We start from the raw sequence: 26487 nt of genomic DNA on the forward strand, positions 1-26487 counted from the left end.
CTTTCGATAGACTGCACTCCACTGTATGGGAACGTCGAAGAATCAGCCCAGCAACAAATCTGAAGGTCTGCAGAGCCGTGGTACTCACTACCCTCCTGTGTGCCTGTGAAACATGGACAGTGTATTGAAGGCATGCAAGATAGCTCAACCATTTCCACATGACTGTCTTCGCAGAATATTAGGCATCAGATGGCAAGATAAAGTACCAGACACTGAAGTTCTCTGTAGAGCAAGTCTACCATCAGTCCACACACTGCTGATGAGAGCACAGATCCGGTGGGCAGGTCATGTCATTCGCCTGCCGGACGAGCGCATCCCAAAGCAGCTCCTTTCTGGGGAATTCTCTGCTGGAAGACACTCACATGGAGGGCAGAAGAAACATTACAAAGACACATTAAAGGTCTCCCTGAAGTCATTCGACACAGACACGATCTCCTGGGAAATGCTGGCACGAAACCGCCCTACCTGGCGTGGCCTCATCCACAAGGGCTGTCAAGCTTACAAAGCAAGGCACATTGCTGAAGCACAACATAAGCGCGAGCTGCGCAAGTCCAGACCCACCAGCACAACAACTGCAGTGCCTACACATGTCTGCCCAACATGTGCCAGGACATTCCGTGCCCAAATTGGCCTGACCAGTCATCTTCGGACACATCGCATCCAGTCTCAAAGTGACTAATGGTGTCGAGGTCGTCATCAACGACGATGGACGAACCACACACACATTAATAGGAATTAAGTTTTCCATTAAAAGTTCGGGTTACTACTTAACAAGTGAAGTCTGTTTTAACTGGCTTGCTTTAGATTCATACATTTCTAGTAAATCTATCCAACGCAGAATGGGAAAAAATTAAACTCATTCCTTTCGGTTTCTTAAATCAACTTTCCTTCCCCTTTTATTATTTCTCCTCTGAATTGACTCTGATTTGTGTTCAGTTCATAACTTCTTGTGTCATTTTTATTCGTTAAATCTTATTGGTTAATGAGGTAGACTGTTGGCCGAATCAGTCACTGATTTCCCAGGTAGCCTCTGGTCCTCCTCACAGTGTGATCTGATTACTTGTCCGGCAGTCCATCCATGGTTGAAAGAAAACAATTGAAGATGCTGTCAGGTGTCCTGCTGTGGATCAAAGGAGAAGGATTTTATTTGGGCCTCTAATGCATCGATCTGCTCTCTGAATCTATAATTTACAACAGGAATTCTGCAAATGCTGGAAATTCAAGCAACACACATCAAAGTTGCTGGTGAATGCAACAGGCCAGGCAGCATCTCTAGGAAGAGGTACAGTCGACGTTTCAGGCCAAGTCCTGACGAAGGGTCTCAGCCTGAAACGTCGACTGTACCTCTTCCTAGAGATGCTGCCTGGCCTGCTGTGTTCACCAGCAACTTTGATGTGTGTTGCTGTAATTTAGTGTCATCCTTTTGTATAGAATCAGAACTATGAATACTTGAATCTTATTCCTAGAGATTTTCCTTCTTTTGTTTGTGCTAATTTGTCCTGCAGGTAAAGAAGTAGTGTTGAAATTTTGGAATTATTTTGAATGATACCCAAGTATCTATCTTGCACCTCAACATGTGATTCAGGACCATCCAGGAGGCTGAAAACCTCATAGATGAGACTTTTATTGTGGTGTCACACTCAGAGTGTGGGTTTCAGATAGTATACGGGTGACCACCAGAAGAAGTAAGGGAAGTAAGCAGTCATTGCAGGGTTCCACTGTGGCCTTTCCCCTCAGCAACAAGTGTACCCCTTTGGATACTGCTAGTGGTGGGGGGAGGGGTGGTAGGGTAACAACCTATCAGGGCACAGCAGTAGCAGCCAAGATAGTGGAACTTCAGCAGGGAATGGTAAATTCAGATAGAGGGACAGTGATAGGAGACTTATTAGTTAGGGAGATGGACAGGAGATACTGTGGCCACAAAAGAAATGCCAGAATGGTGTGTTACCACCCAGGTGCACAGTTCAAGGATGTCTCAGAGAGGCTGCAGGATGTTCTGAAGGAGGGGGTGAGCAGCTAGAGGTCGTGGTGCACATTGACACTAATGACATGATAGAAAGGGGGAAGAGGTCCTGGACAGTGAATCTAGGGAGTTAGGAAAGAGGCTGAAGAGCAGAACCTCCAAATAGTAATCTCTGGATTACTTTCATTGCCACATGATAGTCAGGTCAGGAATATGATCATAATACAGATGAATGAGTGTCAGAGGAACTGGAAAATAATACAACAGGATATAGATCAATTGGGGACATGGGCTGAGAAATGACAGATGGAGTTTAACCTGGCCAAGTGTGAAGTGTTGCACCTTGATAGATCAAGTGCAAGTAGACAGTACATTGTTAAGGGTAAGATCCTTAGCAATGTTGATGAGCAGAGGGATCTTGGTGTCCTAGTTCATTGCTCCCTGTAAGTGGCTACTCAGGTTGCTAGGGTGGTTAAAAAGGCATATGGTATGCTTGCCTTCATTAGTCAAGGCATTGAGTTCAGAAGTCAGGAAATTACACTGCAGCTTTATAAAACTCTGGTTAGGCCACGTCTGGAGTATTGCATCCATTCCTGGTCACCCCATTATCGGAAGGATGTCAAGGCTTTAGATAGGGTACAGAAGAAGTTTACCAGGATGTTCCATTGATACGAGGGCATGTGCGATAATGAGAGGTTGGTTAAACTTGGGTTGTTTTCTCTGGAGCGATGGAGGCTGAGGGGAGATCTAATCCAGGTTTATAAGATTTTGAGAGGCACAGATAGAGTAGATGGACAATAACTTTTTATAATACCAGAGAATGTTCATTTCAGTTGAGAGGGAGTAATTTCAAAGGAGATGTGAGGGGCAAGCTTTTTACACAGAGTGGAAGTTGTTTGCAGACAGGAATGTACTGCCTGGGTGATGGTAGAGGCAGAAGCATTAGAGACTTTAAATAAACATTTAGATAGGCACATAAAAGTGAGGAAAATAGAAGGATATGGACATTGTGTAAGTTGAAGAGATTAGTCTAGTTAGCCATTTGATGAATAATTTAATTGGTTTTGCACAACTTTGAGAGCCAAACAGCCTGTTTTTGCACTGCACCTTTTTATGTTCTCTGTTCTATAAATGCTAGTTACTTTTATTTCCATTTCTTACTAGGCCTGCCACACAGCTCTCTGGAACGGAGGGCCATAGTCATAGAGCCAAAGAGACATCCAACATGGAAACAGTCCATTAAATCTACACTGACCATTAGCCACCCATTTACACAACGTTCATGCCAGTTTTAAATTATCCACATCTTCTCTAACTTCTGCTGGATCCTACCACACACCTGCATTACACACCAGGGGCAATTTACAGTGACTGATTAATGTACCAACCTCCATGTCTTTGACTTTTGAGAGGAAACAGCACCTGGAGGACCCACCGACAATCACAGGGAGAATGTGCCAACTTCATACAGACAGGGCCTGACGATGGGATTGAACCAGTTGTAGTTCATTGTATGGAAGCAGCTCTATTAGCTGCAACACTGCATTGTCCTTGACTGAGAGGCTGCTGGCAGAAACAGGAAGTGCTGCCAATTAACTAAGCTGCTTTTCAGATCAATTTTATATGTGGCAAATGTTCTGAAGCTTCACTTTAAGTTCTTCACTTCTAAGTTTTTTCATTACACTTGAAGTGAATGCTGCAAACTGACAATGCAGGCAATCCTGCTCCCAGTGTGCAGACTCCCAGCAGTTGGCATATATAGCAGCTCCAACTGAAGAGATAATTAGGTATGTTCTTGAAGTTTCTATCATGACAGTACAATTATAATACTGTAGACCCTGAATATCTGGGCAACTGCTCTAATGACACCTGGGGGATACTTTCAAGGAAACCTCATCAACTGACTTTGACCTCTGTGGAGTGGGTCTGTTACTCGATCAATTGGGAGTTTCTTTATAAAATTTTATTTTGACTGAGCCTGCCGATGAATCATTGCAGTAAAATTTTAATGATAACTGAATTAAAATTGAAGACAGCTAAGGTTAAGTTCACATCGACAAAGATTCATTCGAGTAACAATACCATTTCAATTGCATTTCTTTGCAAAAATTAACTCTGCTGGCTCCATAACCCTTTCCCTGCCTTTCTATTCTTCATTTGCTGAATTTCTTCATTGTGTTTAATACATAAGTTTTCCAGACAGACCCCACATATATTAAAATGGCTTTATCTGATAATGCTATAAATGATCATGTTAACTGATCAGCAATAACTTGTCCTCACTACTGGTTTAACAAAATGCACAATTGCTTTCCATGATATATTGATCATTATTCATTGTGTAATCAGATAAATTACAATATGGGTATTGCTTACAGTAATTCTGGGAAATATCTCAGGTGTCTGTAGTTAGAGCCATACATAGTTACTTATAATATTTTCATACCCTATATAATCCACTCAATGCGCACCAGGGACTCTATTTAGGTATACTTTTAAAATTAGAGATGCCGAGTTTTATTATTTATCTGAATTCTACAATGCCATGTCATGATGTCATTGGTCAAATTGGTAGATGGACATTTCATATAGTTATAATTGATTATATGACAAGTTTTTTTTTCATCTGATCTGTTAAGTGATGAAGAATGTGATTGAGTGGAAGGTTATTTTTCCACTTAAGCAGTGCGGGAACTGGCTTGTTTGGCCAAGCAATATACTAAGAGGATTTACTAGATGTTCAAAGATTTAAGATAGAAGGTAGAATAATTCTGAATTGATGCTGCTTTGGGAAATTGACTGCCTTCTTAACTCTCCCTGGGCAGATTTAATTATTTCCGTGACTGCTACCTGAATTCAGCAAACAATACTTATATAGTTAAACAAGTGATTATCATACACTCTTACTGTGGTTCATTTCTGGAAGATATAAGTTGAAGTACTGAAAGTTGTTGGTTTAGTTTTAGGGGATGCTGTCCATGCTGAAAACAATTACTGTATTAATGGTGCTGGCTCATATTTTTCGTAATTGTTGGAAGATGCTTGAAACCTCCATGCTAAACATGCAAGGGATTGTTCTACAGTAAATTATTACTCATCTTAGTAGTAGATACTTTGCAGCTTTTTAATTTTATATTGACTGTAATTTTTATGTAAATTCTGTGGAATTTTCATCCCCGTTTTGCTATTGTTTCAGTCATTGCCAGCAGTGTTCTGTGTGGCATAATTGGAAAATGTGCACTGGGACTACGATGCACAATTCTCCACTTGGCTTGGCTTCAGCTGATGAACAACAAGGAAGCAGAAGGCATTCTCTCACTCAATCTGACACTCACAACCATCAGTTCAGATGCTAGAAATGTGTATAACTTGGATTGCAACTTAGAGAAAACACTTGAACTCGATGTGTCACTGGACATAAGTGGCAAAAGGTAGCGCAAGGAGCAAGTGTGCCTATTCCCAGAAGGGAGAGGATGCATTGACATTACACTAATAGAGGGCCCCTGAGAACTCAGATGAGAACAAAGGAATGCTTGGTGGATTAGCTAGCCTGCCAGAGAAAGCTCATGAAGATTCAGGGAGAATTGCTTTGATTTATGCTTGAATTTCCTTTCAGTCTGAAAGTGGTGGACAACTCAGTTCACACATTTTCCTCGTGCCGCTGATGTCAAACAGTGCAGTTTCCAATACAAGATGAGTAGTAAATAGCCTGAGTGCCATCATGGAAGCCTACTCTGCTGTCAGCTTGTTGGCATCATAGCTGTTGATTACTTTGTGCAAATGGGACTTGTCAGTTGCCACAGATGTCTAGCAACCTGTCCTGCAATAGATTTTGAGTATTACAAATGCACTCTGGCAGAGAGTGACAGTGGCTTTGTGGATCACAAGTACTGACCCCTTAGGGAAAGTACGTCTGATCTCCTGTCCATCCACTTTGCCAAAACCTTGTGTTGCCTGTCAGATTGTACAATCCGCAAACAGACTATCATGCTCAGAACTGCCTGATTATCCTTCATCATCAACTGCTTCTGCTCCACTAAAACCCTGAATCCTTCCTCCAGCATCCACTAGGATAATGGATAATGCTGTGGAGGAGCATGAAGACAGATAAATACCCTCAGAAGGCAGGATGAGTTTCTTATATTTCCTGATGATACACAGAGTGGCCACTTGGCCCATTAAAACTATGCTGACATAAAACCTATTTTCATGTTCATTTCCTTTTACCTACTGTGGTATGAGCTATGAAATAAATTGGAATGTGATATGCACATATTGCACGCTGAGTCATAAACCTAAGCATTGCTTTTACCAACTGGCCCAGACACCTGCAGCAGCATGAAGACATTGGCCTGCATGATGTGCTGCCCAAGATCACAGATTAACTGGAGGTTAAAGTATGGAGTTCCTTTAAGTTGAAAGTTGACGGCAAAGTTAACAAGTACTGTCCACAATGCCCTCTGTATATTGTTAGTCTCAGCCTGCATCTTTGAGAGCCCCAGTCCTTATATGTACCCTTCGTTGCTGATTTCTGGGAAAGAAGAATGAAAAATGATTAGCTCCATTTAAAACAATCATTCAGTAACCTCCTCTACTGCTACGATGAGAACCCACTCAAGATGGAGGAACAGCACCTTATATTCCACCTGGGTAGCCTCCAACCTGATAGCATGAATATTGACTTCTCGAACTTATGGTTACTGAACACACCCCTCTCCTTCACCATTCCCCATTCCCACTTCCCTCTTACTTTATCTTCTTAACCGCTCATCACCTCTCTCTGGTACTCCTCCACCTTCCTTTTCTTCCATGATCTTCTACCCTCTCCTATCAGATTCCCCCTTCTTCAGCCTTTTATCTCTTTCACCAATTAACTTTACTTCACCCTTCCCTGTCTCCCAGTTTCACCTATTACCTCCCACCTTGAACTTCTTCCTCGCCTCTCCCCCACCTTCTTGCTCTGACTTCTCATCTTTTTTTTCCGTCCTGATGAAGGGGCTGGGCCCAAAACATCAACTGTTCACTTTTTTCCATTGATGCTGCCTTGCCTGCTGAGTTCCTCCAGCACTTCATGTGTGTTGCTTGGATTTCCAGCATCTGCAGACATCCTTGTGTTTCTGATTCAGTAACCTCCCTTACATTGTGATGAACATCAAATTGTGAGGTAGCAAAACTTCTGCAACTCCAGTCTGAAGTGAGACGATGCACAGAAGTTAGTTACTGGTCTGATCTAGCAAACCACTACCAATGCGGCCTTAGTCCTGCTCTAACAGGGTTGGTGCTGCTGCCACAGTTAGCCGAGTTCAGTGAGGAAAGACAAACATGTCACATTTTGACCCTACTGAAATCTGTTCTCTGATGCCCCCTGGTAGACTTGGCATTCCCCCTCACGATATTTTTCTCCAATCCTCCATGAAATTCCCATAGATTTTCCTCCTCTGCCAGTTCTTTACTCATGCTCCCATTGGTGCTTTATTGCTAGGGCACCCCTTTTAGTGTAATCATCCCTGAAGGAGCTGGTTTGTGCAGAAAATTTGAAGTCAGCTAAGATACATTCAGCATCTGACACAACACTCCCTGTGGACTCTTGTATTATAAACTATAGAAAGAATTAAATGTTTATAGAATTGTAACAACAGCTATAGAAAGAATCAGCTCAAAACTAAACTCGGTATAGTGCATTATTTCAATTCCTTCTTGCTATTCACACTAAAAATGAGCATGGCCATGCCACAGGACACTTGTGCTCTCAGGACACTTGTGTAATACTTTTTAAACTGGGAGGAACTGTTGGGTCGGACCCATGCCAGAAGAAAGGAGGAATTGCTACTTCTCATTAACATTGATAGTTTGCTATTTAAAGTGTAACAGGATGAACAGTTGAAGGTATGTAAATGGACTACGAGCTGGGAAGTAAAATGGACCTACGCTGAACTTTTTTTTGGCAGTCTAGGACATATTGGGCTGAATGGTCCTCATTTCGGCCATAAATTTCCATACTTTCATATTATTTACAATAATGGGTATTTTGAAATGTTCACCGAATAATTCTGAAAATTAGGATGCATTTTAAAAGATTATTTTTACCAAATTAAATCATTATTGTATATTGTAAACTGAACCTGAGGAAGGAACATGGTCAATAAACCTTGTTTCTCAAGTGAGGTGTTTTTCCTATTTATATTTTACTTCTGCCTCTTCTGGTTACAATAAAATTTACATTTAACATCAAATGCATTAGACAAGCCGTATCCATGCTTAGCAAAAGGTATTGTTTGCTCATAACACCTTTATTTCTTCGTGTTTGAATAGCTTTTGTTTCAGGGTTATGTTCAGAATATCTGTACTAAATTTCAGGAAGCATACTCAAGGATTAAATACAATTCCTCTTGCAAAATGTCAGGGCAGAAATAAATTGAAAGTGCCATTTTTAATTAATTTTTTTCCAGAAAATGTAATTGCTATTAGGCAGATTCTGCCAATAGACCAAACTTGCTCAATGGCAGCTGCTTAAAACCTCCCTTTCTGAGCCCTACCATCACTTATAATTCCTACAGAGAATTTCATCCAATACTTCATACTTGAAGTTTTGTGAACTTAAGCTCTTGATAGATTGGCTAGATATTATCTTAACGGTCTCTTTTGCCTCTTACTGTCTCTGTTAATGACCCTGCTCAATTCAAAAAGATTTGGTCTCCAGTATTTACAAAAAGTCCTCAACCTAAATCAATAAATTCTTTTCTCTTTCCTCAGATGCTGCCTAACCTACTGAGTGTTTCCAGCCTTTTCTGTTTTTATTTCATATTTCTTTTTTTGGTGGCTTTTTCTGATTTTCAAGATTTGTTTCCCAATGCATTTCTCAACCCATATATGTTACTGTCCATATTGTGTTTTCTGGTGGGGCAAACGGTCACTTACATGTGGGATAGAAAGGTAATGTTTTCAACTACTGGATAATATGCATATGAATCCTTATAAAACGGCTTGAATCAACTTGCTCTGGAAATCCAAAGTAACCCAAATATTTCCAAAGATAGATTAATGTTTGTAGATATTCCAGTGAAAACAATATTAATGTGTTCAGAAACCTCAGAGTGTTTAAGCTCATTTGTGTCAGTGATCTGGAGCAGTCACAGAAATGACACAGATTTATCATTTATGGTTCCAGAAGTTCTTCCTCACAAGTCCAAAACAATGGTGGACTGTGGCTGAAGATTGAGCTGAAAAATGTTGCACACATTTCTGGGGGTGTTGGACACCTTCATGTAATGCCTGACATTGGCCGTGAGGTACTTTTGCTGGCACAATTTGTCCAATTGAAATCACACTGAACGGTAGAGCAATCTCAATTACAGTATAGAGAACAGATCAGTTTTAAATTACTCACAGAATAGCCAGATATTTCTAACCCTGTTTTTTCCTAAGACCATGCCATTTAAAAGTCCCAAGAAATGTTAGTTCTGAAATACAACCCCACATTTGTGCCATGATTGCATTGCTTCTAAAGGTCCGGGTCACATTCATTCTCATCTCATTATCATTCCAGGCTGTTGCTGCTGATCCCTCCTACATCCCACTTTGCTTCTTGCTGTGAAAATAGAGAAATCACAAATACTCCATACTCAGTGATGGGAGACTACATTTAGTTTTTCAACTCCCACAGACACAGCACTTAGCCTGCGGACATCCATAATGTTTAGGCATTGATTAACCACACATGTTCTTAGAGGGATCTCCCTAGCAATTTTCTACTGGGAGCACTTGGTTACAGTCCTGAATGGTCTTCATATCTCCTTTGCACAAGGAACACAAACTGCTTTTTACCAGAATATCCAGAAGCCTCTGGCTCACTTTGAAGAACTCCAAGCACCTTGGTTCATTGTAACGTCCAGTCATTCATTGCAAAAAAAAAAACAGCAGCTGGATGTGTGCTGCTTCTGCTAAAGGAAATCTATGTGAAAGCTGGCTGCCAAGTTCAATCCTGAAGGCGAAAGGCTAGTACTGGACAGAATCTGTAACAAATCAATAGAAAACACCACTTTGAAATGGCCATAGTGTGATACTACACTAAGAATCTAGATAACACCATTCTGTGAGCCTCGTTGTTGGAGGTATTGATTTTTATCTGACTTTTATCTGACTTTTGCAAGCAATATTAGAGTGATCCAAAATGCTGACTTAATGTAAGTTGGAGCGATTTTCCTTGTAAAATTTGTTTTGACCTCAGGAGGCAAGTCAGACTGAGCATAAAAAGTACTGCCAGTACAGTACTGCTCATTTTGTTAGCTATCCGAGGTAAACTTTCAATTTCTAGTTTTCCCTGCTTTACACTGAACAGAAGCCAAGTGCAAATAGTACCCTGGATTTGTATGCACTCTTACTTTCATAAGCGCAGAAGAAATAGGAACAAGAACGGGTCATCCAACCCCTCAAACCTGTTCCGCCATTCTCTAAGACCATGGTTGATCAACCTCAGTGCTGTCTTTCAGAACTATCCCTATAGCCTTTGATTCCAGAATCTACCAATCTCTACTAATTAACTTTTCCTGCCTTTTGGTGTAGAGATTCCAAAGGTTCCCTCTACGCTGAGCGAAGAAATTCCTCCTCGTCTCAGAACTAAACAGCACCCATTCTACCAATGTAATTCTGAAACTATGCCCCCAGTTCTAGACTGCTCAGCCAGGAGAAAGATCACTCCTGTATGAAGCATGTCAAGGCCGTTCAGAATTTTGTTAGTTTTGATGAGATGTCTCATTCTTCTAAAACCTCAAGTATGCAATGACAAATAATCTGCAGATCTTGTCTCAAGAATACAGTCCCAGTTTTTTCAATCTTTCTGCATATTGAAAACCTACCATCCTAGAAACCAATCTAGTGAACACTTGCTGCAACTCATCTATGTCAATTACATCCTTATATAAAGACGCCAAAACTGTGCACAGTAGTCCAGGGGTAACCTCACCAATGCCCGATATAATTGCCAGAAGGCTTCCTTACTCCTGTATTCAAACTACCATTAACCTTTCTAATTATCTGTTGTGCCTACATGTCGGCTTGTGTGAAGGCACATCCCTGGTCATTCTTAGGTTGTGAAGCTGTGATTACTGGGTTCCCTGTATGTCCCGCTAGTCACAGGCTACCAATATGAGAAGGATCTGTTTATTCACACTTTTTGCTTTCTGTGATGAGGTAAACAATCATTTGGAAACTACATTGACTTGAAGGATGACATTGATAATAGGGATGAGAACTGAGTGTAAGCTACCCAGATTGCTAGCAGAGTAATACTGAAGCACACGACTATTTATGGATCTTCACCATCTGCTGTATGGATCCTTGCAACCAAGCTGAAACATGGAAGCAGCACATGCCAATGCTGATTATGTTTGCCAGCTCCTATATTTTTCTTCCATCTGGCATGCAGCACTTCTGCCTTCTAGAAATATAAGTGAGCTTTCCTTGCACCCACTTCAGGCACCATCAGCTACCAAATGGGGCTTTGCTTGGCACTCTATCATTTGTTCACACCCAGTGTCTGCATCCTCCACATTCTCCATTATATTTTACCAACCATTTCTTCCCATTTTGTAACTGCCAAGGCCAAAATATTAATTGGAAGTAGTTACCACTTTGAAGAATCTGGTACTTGGCTTCAGAGTCTAGAAATGAAATCATGCAGAGCTGTTTGTTGGGATATAAGTGCTTCCTGCTATGAATATCATTGATTGCTTGTCCCTAATTGCCTCTCTAAGCCACTTCAGTGGGAAGTTAACATTCAACTTCATTGATGGGTCCAGATTCATCTGTGAGCCAGATCAGAAAGGCAAATCAGATGCCCATTCCTGAAGGACATCATAAAAACAAAAACACAGTCTGCTATTTCTTTCACCACTATTATGTTTCTTCTTTTTGTTAAAAAAAAGAATTTATTTAATAACCTGAATTTAACTTTCCTTGCTGCTATGATGGTATCTAAATGGTTGATTCTGGATCGTGGTCCAGGCTTCCATACAATAGTCCAGTAAATTAACTATTAAATATCTTGCCCTCAGTACTGAGCATGATTAAAAGGTATTTAGTTCCTTCATCCAAATGACTGATATATATTGTCAAAAGCTGGGACCTAAGCACTGATCCCTGCAGTACCCATGAGTCACAGCCTGTCATATATCTACTTACTTTGCATGTGGGCAGTCCTTTTGATGACGAGGGCCAATTGTACTAATCATGGCTTCTGGTTATACATCTCCATCACAACGTTGGATTGTACATTAGAGAAGTATGATGCCTATTCCTGTGGCAATATCACTATTTCCATGTATCAGGCTGTAGCAGATTGAGAACTGCTGCTTTACTGGACATTGCATGAAAATGTGCTGAAAGGCTCTACATTAAGATATTGTGCTCATATGAAAAACATCCTTCTGTGGACCTGGAAGTGAGCCCTGCGCAGTTCCCTTTTAGTACCTCTTCCTAAGCATAAAATAATTGTCTATCCATTCATTTTTATGTTCCTGCATTTGTTGAATTTTCCAAGTGAGCTGCTGACACATGGTTTCTTATCCCCTTCTCTCAGGCAAGCTTCCAGTGCAAAGCATCAGCATGGGTAAACAATATTTCAAAAGGAAAACCTGTCAATGCAGACGAGTTCATTATTGGATGGTGTTGATATTACTGCTGGTCAGGGCAAAGTTTACTAGCTTGCTAGTGCAACAAAGGAAACAATGTTTTAGTTGGAGGGAAAAGCAATCTGCATTTTACCCATCATGTTTGTGGATAGCGCCATATAGAGGGACATTTATCAGCCAACAGATGTTACTGATCTGCCTTAGACACTGTTCAAAAAGCAATAGTAGCAATTAACATTTACCTGACTGTCATTCTGCCCGGGAATTAAAGTATGGTGAAAATCAGCATTTGCTTATTATACTCTTCCTCTGGGATTCGGGCCTTTCTGTATTATGAGTAAAGTTCCAGGGGCATTTTTCTAGAATTTTACGTGAAACCAGTTGCAAATTTAGTAACAGGGATTATGGAATTGTAAATAATTTAATTTTATTTATATGGCTCTTGAAGGATTGTAATTCTGTCTGTGCATGGGATGAAACAAAACTGAGAGTGGCAAAACAGTAGAAAAATAAGGCCAAGTACTGTATATAACTGGTGGGCTAAGTGCCACTGCTTGTTTTGCACCTTCATTAAAGGTGAAATCCATTTCCTAAATGTCCTTCCATATCAACATTACTTTATCCATAGATAGTTTGAAAGTGCAAAATAAATCAGCAACTCTTTTTCATTGAAGGTAAAATGGAACAATATTAGTGACAATATCCACGGGTCGGAAGATGAGACCACTTAATTCCTAGCACTATATACTAGCGACCAACAAATTCTGCATATTTCAAATTAAGCTTAGCTACATTAATGAACTTGCTCTCCTGTGAATTCTAGAGATGCTACCGGTATATTTAATCAAGACTACAATATATATCGCTTATTAAAATTAATCATTGCCAACACTTGAAATAAGATCAGAAGAAGATTAATGCAAATAGGATGTAATTATCATCAACGGACCAGAGAACCTTCCATTATGTCACTGGACATGAACAGAGCTGGAACTATAATCATTTTTTGAGTATACTATAAACATATTCTGTAACCTAAATATGGAACAACCTATGGAACAATATATTGTGTATTGGTTAAAGTAGAAATATATCTGGTATGATTTTATCCAAAGATTTACTTTAGCATTTGAAAACACATGCAAATTCTAACAGGAAAATCCTGATAAGGGTAGTGGTAATGGATTTTTCTCTGCGACATGGTAATAGTGGAGTTTGTTGGGTGGTAGCTCTTGCTGCAGAAGGTCAGACTACTCAAATGTTCCTATGTATATATTCATTGCAATGAATTTCTGGTGTGCATGAAAAACACTTAGACTTTCAATTAAAAGCCATAGTCATAATTTGTACTCTATTGATGTAATAGCTGAGGAAAAATAATTTCTTTTCAATGCAAATATTTAATGGCTTGAGAAGTATTTAAGACAAGTAACTTTCAAATGGACATTTTTGTTGAATTCATTTTTGTAGAGTCTTAAATATTGTAGCAAGCATTTGGTCCATGATGATAGATAGAAAAACTTGTTTATCTCAATGGCCATTTTTATTGTGACAAGCACAATAACAGACAGAGCGCAATGGTTTGGTGAGAACTAACTGAGTCACATACAGACGGAGGAGGTGATTATTACACACCTCAGTTACATTCAAGGTGGCACACAAACACATATCTGAGTAAATGTATAACCCAGGATAAAAATTAACAAGAGATGAACTTGAACATCTCACCATAATTCTACTGAACATATGCACCTTGAACGCATTTTAAAAAACAAGAACAATAAGTCATGTTGGATGCTCGGAATGCTGAGGCGAACTGTTGGCATCACTTCCGGAGTGCCACAGTATGTTACATTTCTAAAATTGGCACACGTTTATATCGTGCTGCAGTGTTGCCTTCCTGTCCAATGTGGAGCAGCAGTGGACATACAGTATTCAGAGAGGTGCTCTTGAGTAATAAGCGAGTCAAGGTTTATGGGAACTCCAGCTCCCCTACCCTTGCAAATCAATGTCTACTTCCCCTTTCTGAACTCCACTCACTCCCGCTATTCCCAATCTCTAACCACTGCCCCCCTCCCAAGCCCAACTAAACTCCTTCCTCCCTCAAACCTCCTGATCTCTACCTTCCCCAAGCACTCCTGTACTCATGGCTCCTTGATCTTGAATTTCAAGCATCTCCCAATCCTCCTAACATTCAGCCTCCCCAAACCCTCCCCCACCCCCTATCCACCACACCACCATCTTCTCCAGGTCAGATGAAGCCATTGTGGAGTTCCATGGACAGACAGACGAGACCCTGCTCTGTGCAGGCGCTGCTGATACCAGCCACCTGTCCAGAGGTTGTATCTGGGGCAGCTTATTGATCTTTGGAGTTCCATTCTTGTATGTATGCTGCAGTTCTTCTGGGCATCCTTGTCCACCTACTTTGTTTCATAGCCATAAATATTTTCCACAGAAACAAAGTTACAGATTATAATAAAATAACAATAATTAAAAAAAAACAAAACACGCTAGAAATTCTGAGCAGAACTGACTGTATCTGTGAGAAGAGAAAACAGATGCAATGTTTCAGATAGAAGACTCCTTCATCAGAATCGACTAGAACAAAGCATGTTTATAAAGGGCAGTTACTTCAAAAAATCTAGCATAATTTACTGAGGCAGAGCTGATCACTGAGCTGGAACTAGGCACACAAGGTTATGAATGCTCAAAGAAACAAATTTTGAATAAACATCTGAAGATCCATAAGCATCACAAAATGTAACTTCTAAAGAGACTAGTTCTATTTCTTAATTATAAGTAAATACCTGATGAATATGTTAAATTTGAAATAAATTCCTTACCAATGGGATTAGTCAAAATCAACATTTTTAAATAAAAACTATAACTTTTAATGAACTTGGTAAAAGATTTGGGGAAAAGGTATATAAATCATGTGAGATAATTACACTTCATAGAAAAGTTAAAAGACACATTTAGTACAAAATTTAAAAGACCCTGAAATCATATGCATCGAAATTAGCCAGTTAACTGGATATAAACATTTATAGAGCATTAAAATCAATTAAAGCTGACAAAAGCAAATCTCTCTCATACTCACTTCTCTCTTAACTGTTGTTGTGTGTGCATTCTAATATTGGACTTCATTCATTTGCAAAAGTTTGAGTGTTCCTTCTGTAAGCTTCAATTTTACTGAGTGTAACAACTGACCCTATTGCCTAATGTTACATAAATGCAATCAATCCATTCTTAAGCCTATTTTTGCCGTCGTATTAAATCATACTTTAACTAAGATAAATCTGTATTTGGTTCTTTGCCCATGACAGGTTCACAGGCAATAAATAATGTATGCATTTCTTTCATAATTGCCTATAGTTCTGATCATTTTGGAAATCCACAGTTTGAACAGGACACATGAATGTCTCAGTTATAATATTTCCATTTTTTGAGAAGAAGGCTATACAGCCAGCTAATTTTCCTTGTAATCTGTTTCTATTAACTCCATGCCCCCCCTACCAACCAATAAACACAGAAACCCATCCTCTTCCCAGATTCTGCCAGCCACCAACATGAGGGGCAATCTTCAGTGGCCATTCAAATTCCAACCCACTCATATTTTGGGATAGAGTCATAGAACACCACAGCACAGAAATAGGCCTTTTGGCTCATGTACATGCTGAACTATTAATCTTCCTAGTGCCATTGAGCTGCACTCAGATCATAGCCCTCCATATCCCTCCCATCCACCACCCTCAGAGTGAAGAAGTTCTCTCTCATGTTCCCCTTAAACATTTCACCCTTCACCCATCACCCTTAACCCATAACCTCTAATTCTAGTTCATAGAACATAGAATATAGAAAACCTACAGCACTATACAGGCCCTTCAGCCCACAATGCTGTGCCGAACATGTCCTTACCTTAGAAATTACCTAGGATTACTCATACCCCTCTATTTTTCTAAGCTCCATGTACCTCTCCAGGAGTCTCTTAAAAGATCCTATCGTATCCGCCTCCACCACTGTCACCGGCAGCCCATTCCATGCACTCGCCATTCTCTGTGTAAAAAACTTACCCCTGTCATCTTCTCTGTACCTACTTCCAAGCCCTTTAAAACTGTGCCCTCTCAGGTTATTGATAAGTTCATCCAATCTTAGTGGAAAAAGCCTGCTTGCAGTTACCCTATCTCTACCCCTCATAATTTTTTATACTTTTATCAAATCTCTACTCTTTCTCCTATGATCTAGGGAATAAAATCCCAGCCTATTTAACCTTTTCCTATAATTCATTCCTCAAGTTCTGGCAACATTCTTGTAAGTTTTCTCTGCACACCTTCAATCTTATTGAAATCTTTCCTCTAGGTAGGTGACCAAAACTGCACACAATACTCCAAATTAGGCCCCAGCAATATCATCTGTAACTTCAACATAACATCCCAACAGGTGTACTCAATGCTTTGATTTAAGAAGGCTGATGTGCCAAAAGCTTTCTTTACGATCCTATCTACCTGTGACACAACTTTCAAGGATCTAAGGATTGGTATTCCCAGATCCCTCTGTTCTACTGCACTCCTCAGTGCTCTACTGCTCACTGTGTAAGTCCTGCGCTGGTTTGTCCTCCCAAAATCCGACACCGCACACTTGTCTGCATTAAATTGCCTCTGCTATTTTTCAGCCCATTATTCCAGCTGGTCCAGATATCGCTGCAAGCTTTGATTGTCTTCTTCGCTATCTACTACATCCCCAGTCTTGGTGTCATCCACAAATTTAGTGATCTATTTCACCACGTTATCATCCAAATCATTGATATGGAGTAGATGATAAATGAAAACGGGCCCAACACCAATCCTTGTAGCACACCACTAGCCACATGCTTCCGGTCAGAGAGCCAATGTTGTACTAATGCTCTCTGGTTTCTTTCATGAAGCCAAGATCTAATCCAATTTACCACCTCATCTTGAATGCCAACTGATTAAGCCTTTGTGGCCAAGTCCCATGCAGGACCTTGTGAAAGGCTTTGGTAAAGTCCATGTAAGCAACATCCACTGCCTTGCCCTCAGCAACTTTCCTGGTAACTTCCTTGAAAAACTCTATAAGATTGGTTAGACATGACCTATCACACAAAAAAAAACATGTTGGTGTGAGAGGAAGCTGGAGCATTCAGAGAAAAGCCATGGTGTCCCTTATTAATGACTGTCACCAGGATACCCGCTCAAAAACAGATGGACCTTTTTTTGAACACCTTTGTCACAACTCAGTATTTATTGGGTTAATATTTTAGTAAAATCACTGTTATACTCTGAAATGTAATAATAATATTTACTTACAGTGTTAATGTCCCTAACAAGGTTGACCCTAGAAAACGTAATGTTCACAATTACCTGGTGGATTTTATGCAGAATCTTTACGACAAGCTGAAATGCGTTAGAAATAGATACATTTGTCTGACTTGTTAAAAAAAAATCAGCTTCTATTTTTTTTTTCTAATTTATCAGTTCATTGCCTTTCATTCATCCAAATGAAATGTCCTGCTTGTTATTGGTCACATTTTTCTTCTCCTGTCTTCAACCCTCCTCCTCCTCCTCTTCCTGGACACCCCACCCAGGCCTTCTACCTGCACTTGATCTCTTCATCTTTTCATCTCCAACTGTCGCCGAGACATCAACCGTCTCAACTTCACCACTCCTCTCTCCTGTTCCAACCTCACTCCCTCTGAACACACTGCCCCCCACTCTCTCCACACTAATCCCAACCTCACCATCAAACCCGCTGACAAAGGTGGTGCCATAGTAGTCTGGCGGACGGACCTCTACCTCTGAGGCCAAACGGCAGCTCTCTGACACCTCCTCTTACTTTACCCTGGAACAGAACCCCACCAGAAAACATCAAACCATTGTCTCCTGTACCATCACCGCCCTTATCATCTCCGGAGGCCTTCCATCCTCAGCCGCTAAACTCATAATTCCCACACCCCATACCGCTCGGTTTTACCTCCTCCCTAAGATCCATAATCCTGACTGTCCCAGTAGACCCATAGTTTCTGCCTCCTCCTGTCCCACCGAACTTGCATCTGCCTACCTGGACTCCATTTTGTCACCCACAGTTCAGTCCCTCCCCACCTACATCCGGGATACATCCCATGCCCTCCACCTCTTCAATAACTTTCAGTTCCCTGGTCCCAACCGCTTCATTTTCACTATGGATGTCCAATTCTTATATACCTCCATTCCCCATCAAGAAGGCCTCAAAGCCCTCCGCTACTTTCTGGACAATAGACCTCACCAGTTCCCCACCAACACTACCCTCCTCCGGTTGGCTGAACTGGTAGTCACACTTAATAACTTCTCTTTTGGCTCTTCCCACTTTCTTCAGACTAAGGGTGTAGCTATGGGAACTCGCATGGGCCCCAGCTATGCCTACCTCTTCGTTGGTTATGTGGAACAGTCTGTGCTCCAAACCTATTCTGGTACTGCTCCCCAACTTTTCCTTCGGTACATTGACTTCGGTACATTGGTGCTGCTTCCTGCACCCATGCTGAGCTCGTCAATTTCATCGACTTTACTTCAAACTTCCACCCAGCTCTCAAATTCACTTGGTCTATCTCGAACACTTCTCTCCCCTTTCTCGATGTCTCGGTCTCCATCTCTGGAGACAGACTGTCCACTGACATCTTCTACAAGCCCACTGACTCTCATAACTACCTTGACTTTACCTCTTCCCACCCTGCCACATGCAAAAATGCCATTCCCTAATCCCAGTTCCTCTGTCTCCGCCACATCTGCTCCCAGGATGAGGCTTTCCGTTCCAGGACATCTCAAATGTCCTCTTTCTTTAAGGATCTTGGTTTCCCTTCTGCCATCATCCATAATGGTTTCACCTGCATCTCCTCCATTTCCCGCACTTCGGCCCTCGCCCCATCCTCCCGCAACCACAACAAGGACAGAATTCCCCTTGTCCTTACCTAGCTCCCCACCAGCCTCCGGATCCAACACATTATCCTCCGCAACTTCCGCCACCTTCAGCAGGACCCCACCACTAAGCACATCTTTCCCTCTCCACCCCTCTCCACTTTCCGCAGGGATAGGTCCCTCCGCGACTCCTTGATCCACACGTCCCTCCCCACGGATTTCCCACCTGGCACTTATCCCTGTAAGCGTAAGTGCTACACCTGTCCCTACACCTCCTCTCTTGCCACCATTCAGGGCCCCAAACAGTCCTTCCAGATGAGGCAACACTTTACTTGGGAGTCTGTTGGGGTCATCTATTGCATCCAGTGCTCACGGTGCGGCCCCCTCTACATCGGTGAAACCCGATGCAGATTGGGGGACCGCTTCGTCGAGCACCTCCGCTCCGTCCACCACAACAGACAGGATCTCTCAGTAGCCACCCACTTCAACTCTGCTTCCCATTCCCATTCGGATATGTCCGTACATGGCCTCCTCTACTGCGATGATGAGGCTAAACTCAGGATGGAGGAGCAATACCTCATATACCGTCTAGGTAGTCTCCAGCCCCTTGGTATGAACATAGAATTCTCCAACTTCAGGTAATTCCTTCCCCCTCCCTTTCCCTATCCCTATTTCACTCTGCCCCCTCCCCCAGCTGCCTATCACCTCCCTCATGGTTCTGCCTCCTTCTACTACCCATTGTGTTTTCCCCTATTCCTTCTTCACCTTTTCTGCCTATCACATCCCTGCTTCCCCTCCCCCACCCCTTTATCTTTCCCCTTACTGGTTTTTCACCTGGAACCTACCAGCCTTCTCCTTCCCACCCTCCCCCCACCTTCTTTGTAGGGCCTCTGCCCCTTCCCTCTTCAGTCCCGACGAAGGGTTCCGGCCCGAAAAGTTGACTGATCATTTCCACGGATGCTGCCCAACCTGCTGAGTTCCTCCAGCGTGTTGTGAGTGTTGCTTTGACCCCAGCATCTGCAGATTATTTTGTGTTATTGGTCACATTTACAAGTAGATATTTACACGAGGACAGGTAAGTTATAGTTTAAAGCTTTACAGGCCTCGCTTAAAGGGGAAGTTACTTATTAATAAGTCTAGTAATAGTTTCACTTCAAATGATACAGGACTTAGAGTAATAAGCACATAATGGCAAATCTTTCTCTTCACAGGGCTTTGCATCTGATGAAAAAGTAATCACTAAGGTGCCACTATGTCATCAGGAAACATTAATTAATCTTTCTGGTCAATGCTGTACATCTTGAGTGAACTGAAAACCACTTATAATACAGTTGTTCTTATGCTGTATACAAATACAGAGGCTCTCTTACCTTTTCCAATCCTCTACTTGACATAAATACAATCCTTTACCCTTGAAAACTTGCCTTTCCATGGTTGTATGCGGTCAGTCATATTAACACACACAAAGTACTGATATCATCTTGCATACCATCCATAAATAGTTTTGCAAAACATGGTAAGTAAGAAGTAGAAATTTACACAGAAAGAGAACACACAATAAATGAAAAAGACTAGAAGTTTTTAGTAATACTTGACTGGTCAGGCAATATCTGTGGAGATAAAGTCTGAGATAATGTTTTAATGATCCTTCAACGGGCCAGAAAAAGTTAGAAATAAAATTTTAACTACTTTCCTCAGTTCTGATGAGAGTTCAGTGGTTATAACATTTACTCTTTCTCTCCCTCTAGATGCTGCCTGACCTGTTCTGTTGCAAAACCTTTTTGAATTTCTTTTGCAGCATCTGTGCTCATTTGCTCAGAACAAAATGGTGATAATCTCTCGTACTCTCATTAAACGGGTACCATAAGCAATAATGCATAACTTCTGCACTGTATTTTGGGCAGTAATTAGAACATCAGACATTGGAGCAGAATTAGGCTATTCAGCCCATTGAGTCTGCTCTGGTAAAAGTTGCGAAGCCAGACAGATCCTGTTTTTCTTTGTTAACCAGTAACCCATGCTACAGAATGTCAAACTGAAGTAAAAGAGGAGGACGTGACTGAACTCCCATAGCCAGCTTTTACTTGTATATGTTGTCTGGTCTCTCAAATCATGAAGAAGGCTGTGATGATGTGGTGAATTTCAAACAATATTTTGGTGTGAGTCATAGCCATTAGCAGATTCTCGACTGTGCAGCAGTTACAAATATATTTGTGCACAGTAATTCAAGAATTCAGATTCAACATTCAAGATTGTTTAATATCATTTCCAGTATAAGTGTAAAGGAGAACAAAATTATTGTTACTCCGGTTCTGATGCAGCCAAAAAAAGGCACAATAAGAAAAATTTTAAAACACCTTAATATAAATATAAACTAGAGGTACAGTGGGGTGGGAACCAGAGTGACAGAAAAGTTTGTTGAGACAGATGTTAATAAAACTTCAGACAAAGTCAGGATTCAAAAGATTGAGCATGGTGTGATGAATATTCTGAGCTGCGTATATTTCAATGCAAGAAGTATTGCAGAAAAGGCAGATGAGCTCAGGGCCTGGATCAACACCTGCAATTATGACATTGTAGTCAGCTTGGCTTTGTACATAGTACGTCATGTCTAACAAATCTTATACAGTTTTTCCAGAAAGGTGATGGAGGCAAGGCAGTGGATAATCTCTACATGGGTTTTGCAAGGCATTTGACAAGGTTCCGCAGTGGAGGTTGGTCAAGAAGGCTCAATCACTCACCATTCAAGTTGAGGTATTAAATTGGATGAGACATTGGTTTTGCCGGAGAAGCTAGAAAGTGGTAGTAGATGGTAATTTCTCTGACTGGAGGCCTGTAACTAGTGCTGTGTCCTTTGTTATTTGTCATCTATATCAATGATCTAGATGATAATGTAGTTAACTGGATCAACAAATTTGCGGATGACGCCGAGATTGGGGGTGTAGTGGACAGCGAGGAAGGCTATCACGGCTTGCACTGGGATCTGAACCAGCTGAAAAACTTGTCTGAAAAATGGCAGATAGAAACTATTGCAGACAAGTATGAGGTGTTGCACTTTGTTAGAACCAACAACGATAGGTCTTACACAGTGAATGGTAGGCCACTGAGTAGTGTAGGAGAACAGGTGGTTCTGGGAATGCAAGTCCATAATTTATTGAAAGTGGCATCACAGTTAGATAGGGTCATTAAGAATGCTTTTAGCACATTGGCCTTGATAAATCAAATTATTGCGTATAGAAGATGGTATTGTTATGCTGAAGCCGTGTAAGACATTGGAGAAGACTAACTTGGAGTATTGTGTGCAGTTTTGGTCACCTACCTATAGGAAAGATGGAAATAAGGTTGAAAGAGTACTAAGAAAATGTACAAGGATGTGGCCAGGTCTGGAGGACTTGGGTAATAAAGAAAGCTTGAATAGAATGGACTTTATTGTTTGGAACATAGAAGTTTGAGAGGAGATTTGATAGAAGTATACAAAATTATGAGGGGTATAGATAAGGTAAATGCAAGCAGGCTTTTTCCACTGAGGCTGGATGGGACTACAACCAGAGGTCATGGTTAAGGGTGAAAGGTGTAAAGTTTAATAGGAACATTATGGGAAACTTCTTTTTTCAGAAGGTCATGAGAAAGTGGAACAAGCTGGTAGCACAAGTGGTGCATGCAAGCTTGATTTCAACATTTAAGAGAAGTTAGGACAGGTACACGGATGGTAGTGGTGTGCAGTGCTATGGTCGCAGTTCGTGTCGATGAGAGTAGGCAGTTCAAATGGTTCAGCATGGACTAGATGGGAAGAATGGCCTGTTTCTGTGCTGTACTCTTCTATGACTCTATGACATAATTCAGCTTGTATACATAGATGGATTGTATGTCCATAGAGTGACAAAGGCACAGAAGTGTCCGTACAGTTCTTATAAAAAGTATTCCCCTCCTTGGAAGTTTGCATGTCTTATTGTTTTACAACATTGAATCAAAATGGATTTAATTTGGCTTTCTTTAAGACTGATCAATAGAAAAAGACTCTTGAGTCAAAGTGAAAACAGATCTTTACAAAGTGAACTAAATTAATTACAAATATAAAACACAAAATAATGGATTGCAGAAGTATTCATCCTCTTCAAGTCAGTATTTAGTAGATGCACCTTTGACAGCAATTACAGCCTTGAGTCTGTGTAGATAGGTATCAGCTTTGCACATCTGGGCATGGCCATTTTTCCCCATTCTTCTTTACAAATCTGCTCAAGCTCTGTCAGACTGCAAGGGGATCGTGAATGAACAACCCTTTTCACATCCAGCCACAAATTCTCAAATGGATTGAGGTCTGGACTCTGACCTGGCCACCCCAGGACATTAACTTTGTTGTCTTTAAGCCATTCCTGTGTAGCCTTGGCTTTATGCTTGGGGTCGTCGTCTTGCTGGAAAACAAATCTTCTCCTAAGTCGTAGTTCTCTTGCAGACTGCATCAGGGTTTCCCTGTATTTTGCTGCATTCATTTTACCCTCTACCTTCACGAGCCTTCCAGGGCCTACTGCAGTGAAACATTCCCATGCAGCTGCCACCATGACGGTAAAGATAGTATGTTTTTGATGATGTGCAAGGTTTGGCTTACACTAAACGTAGCATTTAGTTTAATGGCCAAAAAGCTCAATTTTGGTTTCATCAGACCACAGAACCTTCTTCCAGCTGATTTCAGAGTCTCCCACATGCCTTCTGGCAAACTCTTGCCAAGATATCATGTGAGCTTTTTTCAACAGTGGCTTTCTCTTTGCCACTCTCCCATAATGTTACGACTGGTGAAGCACCTGGGCTACAGTTGTTGTATGCGCAGTCTCTCCCATCTCAGCCACTGAAGCTTGTAACTCCTCCAGAGTTGTCATAGGTTTCTTGGTGACCACCCTCACTAGTCCCCTTCTTGTACAGTCACTGAGTTTTTGAGGACGGCCTGCTCTAGGTAGATTTACAGCTGTGCCATATTCCTTCCATTTCTTGAAGATCGACTTAACTGTACTCCAAGGGATATTCAGTGACTTGGAAATTTTCTTGTATCAATCCCCTGACTTGTGCTTTTCAATAACTTCTTTTGCATAGTTGCTTGGAGTGTATTTTTATCTTCATGGTGTAGTTTTTGCCAGGATACTGACTCACCAGCCATTAAACCTTCCAGATACATTTTCACTCCTGTCAGTTGAAACACTTTGACTGAACACAGGTCTCCAAAAATAGATTTCCATTTAACTGATTATGTGACTTCTAAAACCAACTGGCTGCACCGGTGATGATTTGATGTGTCATCTTAAAGGAGGGTGAATACTTATGCGATCAATTATTTTGTGTTTTATTCTTGTAATTAATTTAGATCACTTTGTAGAGATCTGATTTTACTTTTAGATGGTAAAGTCTTTTTCTGTTGCTCAACGTCAAAAAAGTCAAATTAAATCCATTGTGATTCAATGTTGTAAAACAATAAAACATGAAAACTCTCAAGTGGGGGTGAATACCTTTTATAGGCACTGTAGATAATGTGACTAACAGCAAATGATAAAGTAGTGGTGGTGGTTTGGGTTAGTGGGTGGAAGTACGTAACATTACTGGCCCTGTTCCAACACGTTTTGGTAGATATGTCCTTGCTGTTGCCGGTGATGCATTGGGCAGTTCTGATTACCTGTTGTAGGGTGTTCCTATCCTCCGTAGTGTGGTTTCTGTACCATGCAGTGATGCAGCTTGTTTGGATGCTCTCTACTGTGCATCTGTGGAATGACAAGGTTGTACATGTGCATACTCTAGTCGTCTTCAGCCTCCTCAGAAAGCAGAGGCATTCGTGAGCTTTCCTGATGGCTTCTAAAGATATCTTACTAATCATAGAAAAGGCTGTGACAGAGAGAATTTATTAATTCTTCAGGCAGAATCAATGTTTTCTTATCTGTCCTGAGTTCAGGACAGATATCTGGTCAGTTTGTGTCAGAAGGATATCTCTCATTGCGATGTTGACAAAATGACTTGGCTACATCAGAAAGTTGATAAAAATTTATAGAAAATATTCTCAGCAAATTCTTACAAACTAGGTGGTTTATTTTGCCCTAATGCTTCATGAATTAGTCTTACTCTCCAAGAAAACAGAAACTAATACTGCAAAGCCCTAAATAATTAAAGTGTAAGTTTCCGTAAATAAAATGAAGTGAGGCATTTTACATTCAAGGAAAACCGTAACACAATTTATTGAACTCCAAAACCTGAACATAAAAGTGTGTTAAAAGCCATTTACATAATTACATCATCACGTCAGACCAGTCTCATAAAGTGAAAGCCCAACTCATCATTATTGGTTATGAACTAGGTACATTTCCATCAATTACGTTAGCCTGCACAGGCCCCTCACCCCCAGAATTCACTAAAACCGGTTTTGTGAGCCTGCCTGGAGATTGGATGGGCCATCTGGGTTGGGTTCTATGTTCCATGGGTGGAGGAAACATAGCTGCCTCTGGGTCATCCAGAGGTGTGTTGGCCCTAAGGGGATGTTGGTGTGCATCCTGGCAGATGAAACAAATGAGGCGGTATCTAGGTCAACAGGAGCCCAAGCATGCTGTACACGATGATGGAAGGTAGAAATAGGTGAAAGGAATTGGGTTTACTGAGGAGGGTGGAGTACTGTTGAGAGGCCAACCTGGCATCATGGCATCAGGAGTGAAATCACCTGGCACTTGTAATGGCTGACCGTATACCAACTCAGCCACGGACAACTGCAAGTCCTCCTTTGGAGCTGTCCTGAGCCCCAGCAGGACCCACAGGAGACATTCATACCCAACACTCATATTTCAGAGGAACCCTCAGAGCAGCCTTTAAAGAGCGGTGAAACCATTCGCACAGGCCATTAGAGTGCAGGTGATACACTGTGGTGCGATGTAGCCTAATGCCGGGATTCTGGGCCATCGCAGCCTAGTGGTCTGAAATGAATTGGGGACCACGGTCAGATAGGAAATATCAGATGGGGTGATAA

This window comes from Mobula birostris, chromosome 6 (assembly GCF_030028105.1).
Source record: "Mobula birostris isolate sMobBir1 chromosome 6, sMobBir1.hap1, whole genome shotgun sequence".
Classification (NCBI taxonomy): Eukaryota; Metazoa; Chordata; class Chondrichthyes; order Myliobatiformes; family Myliobatidae; genus Mobula; species Mobula birostris.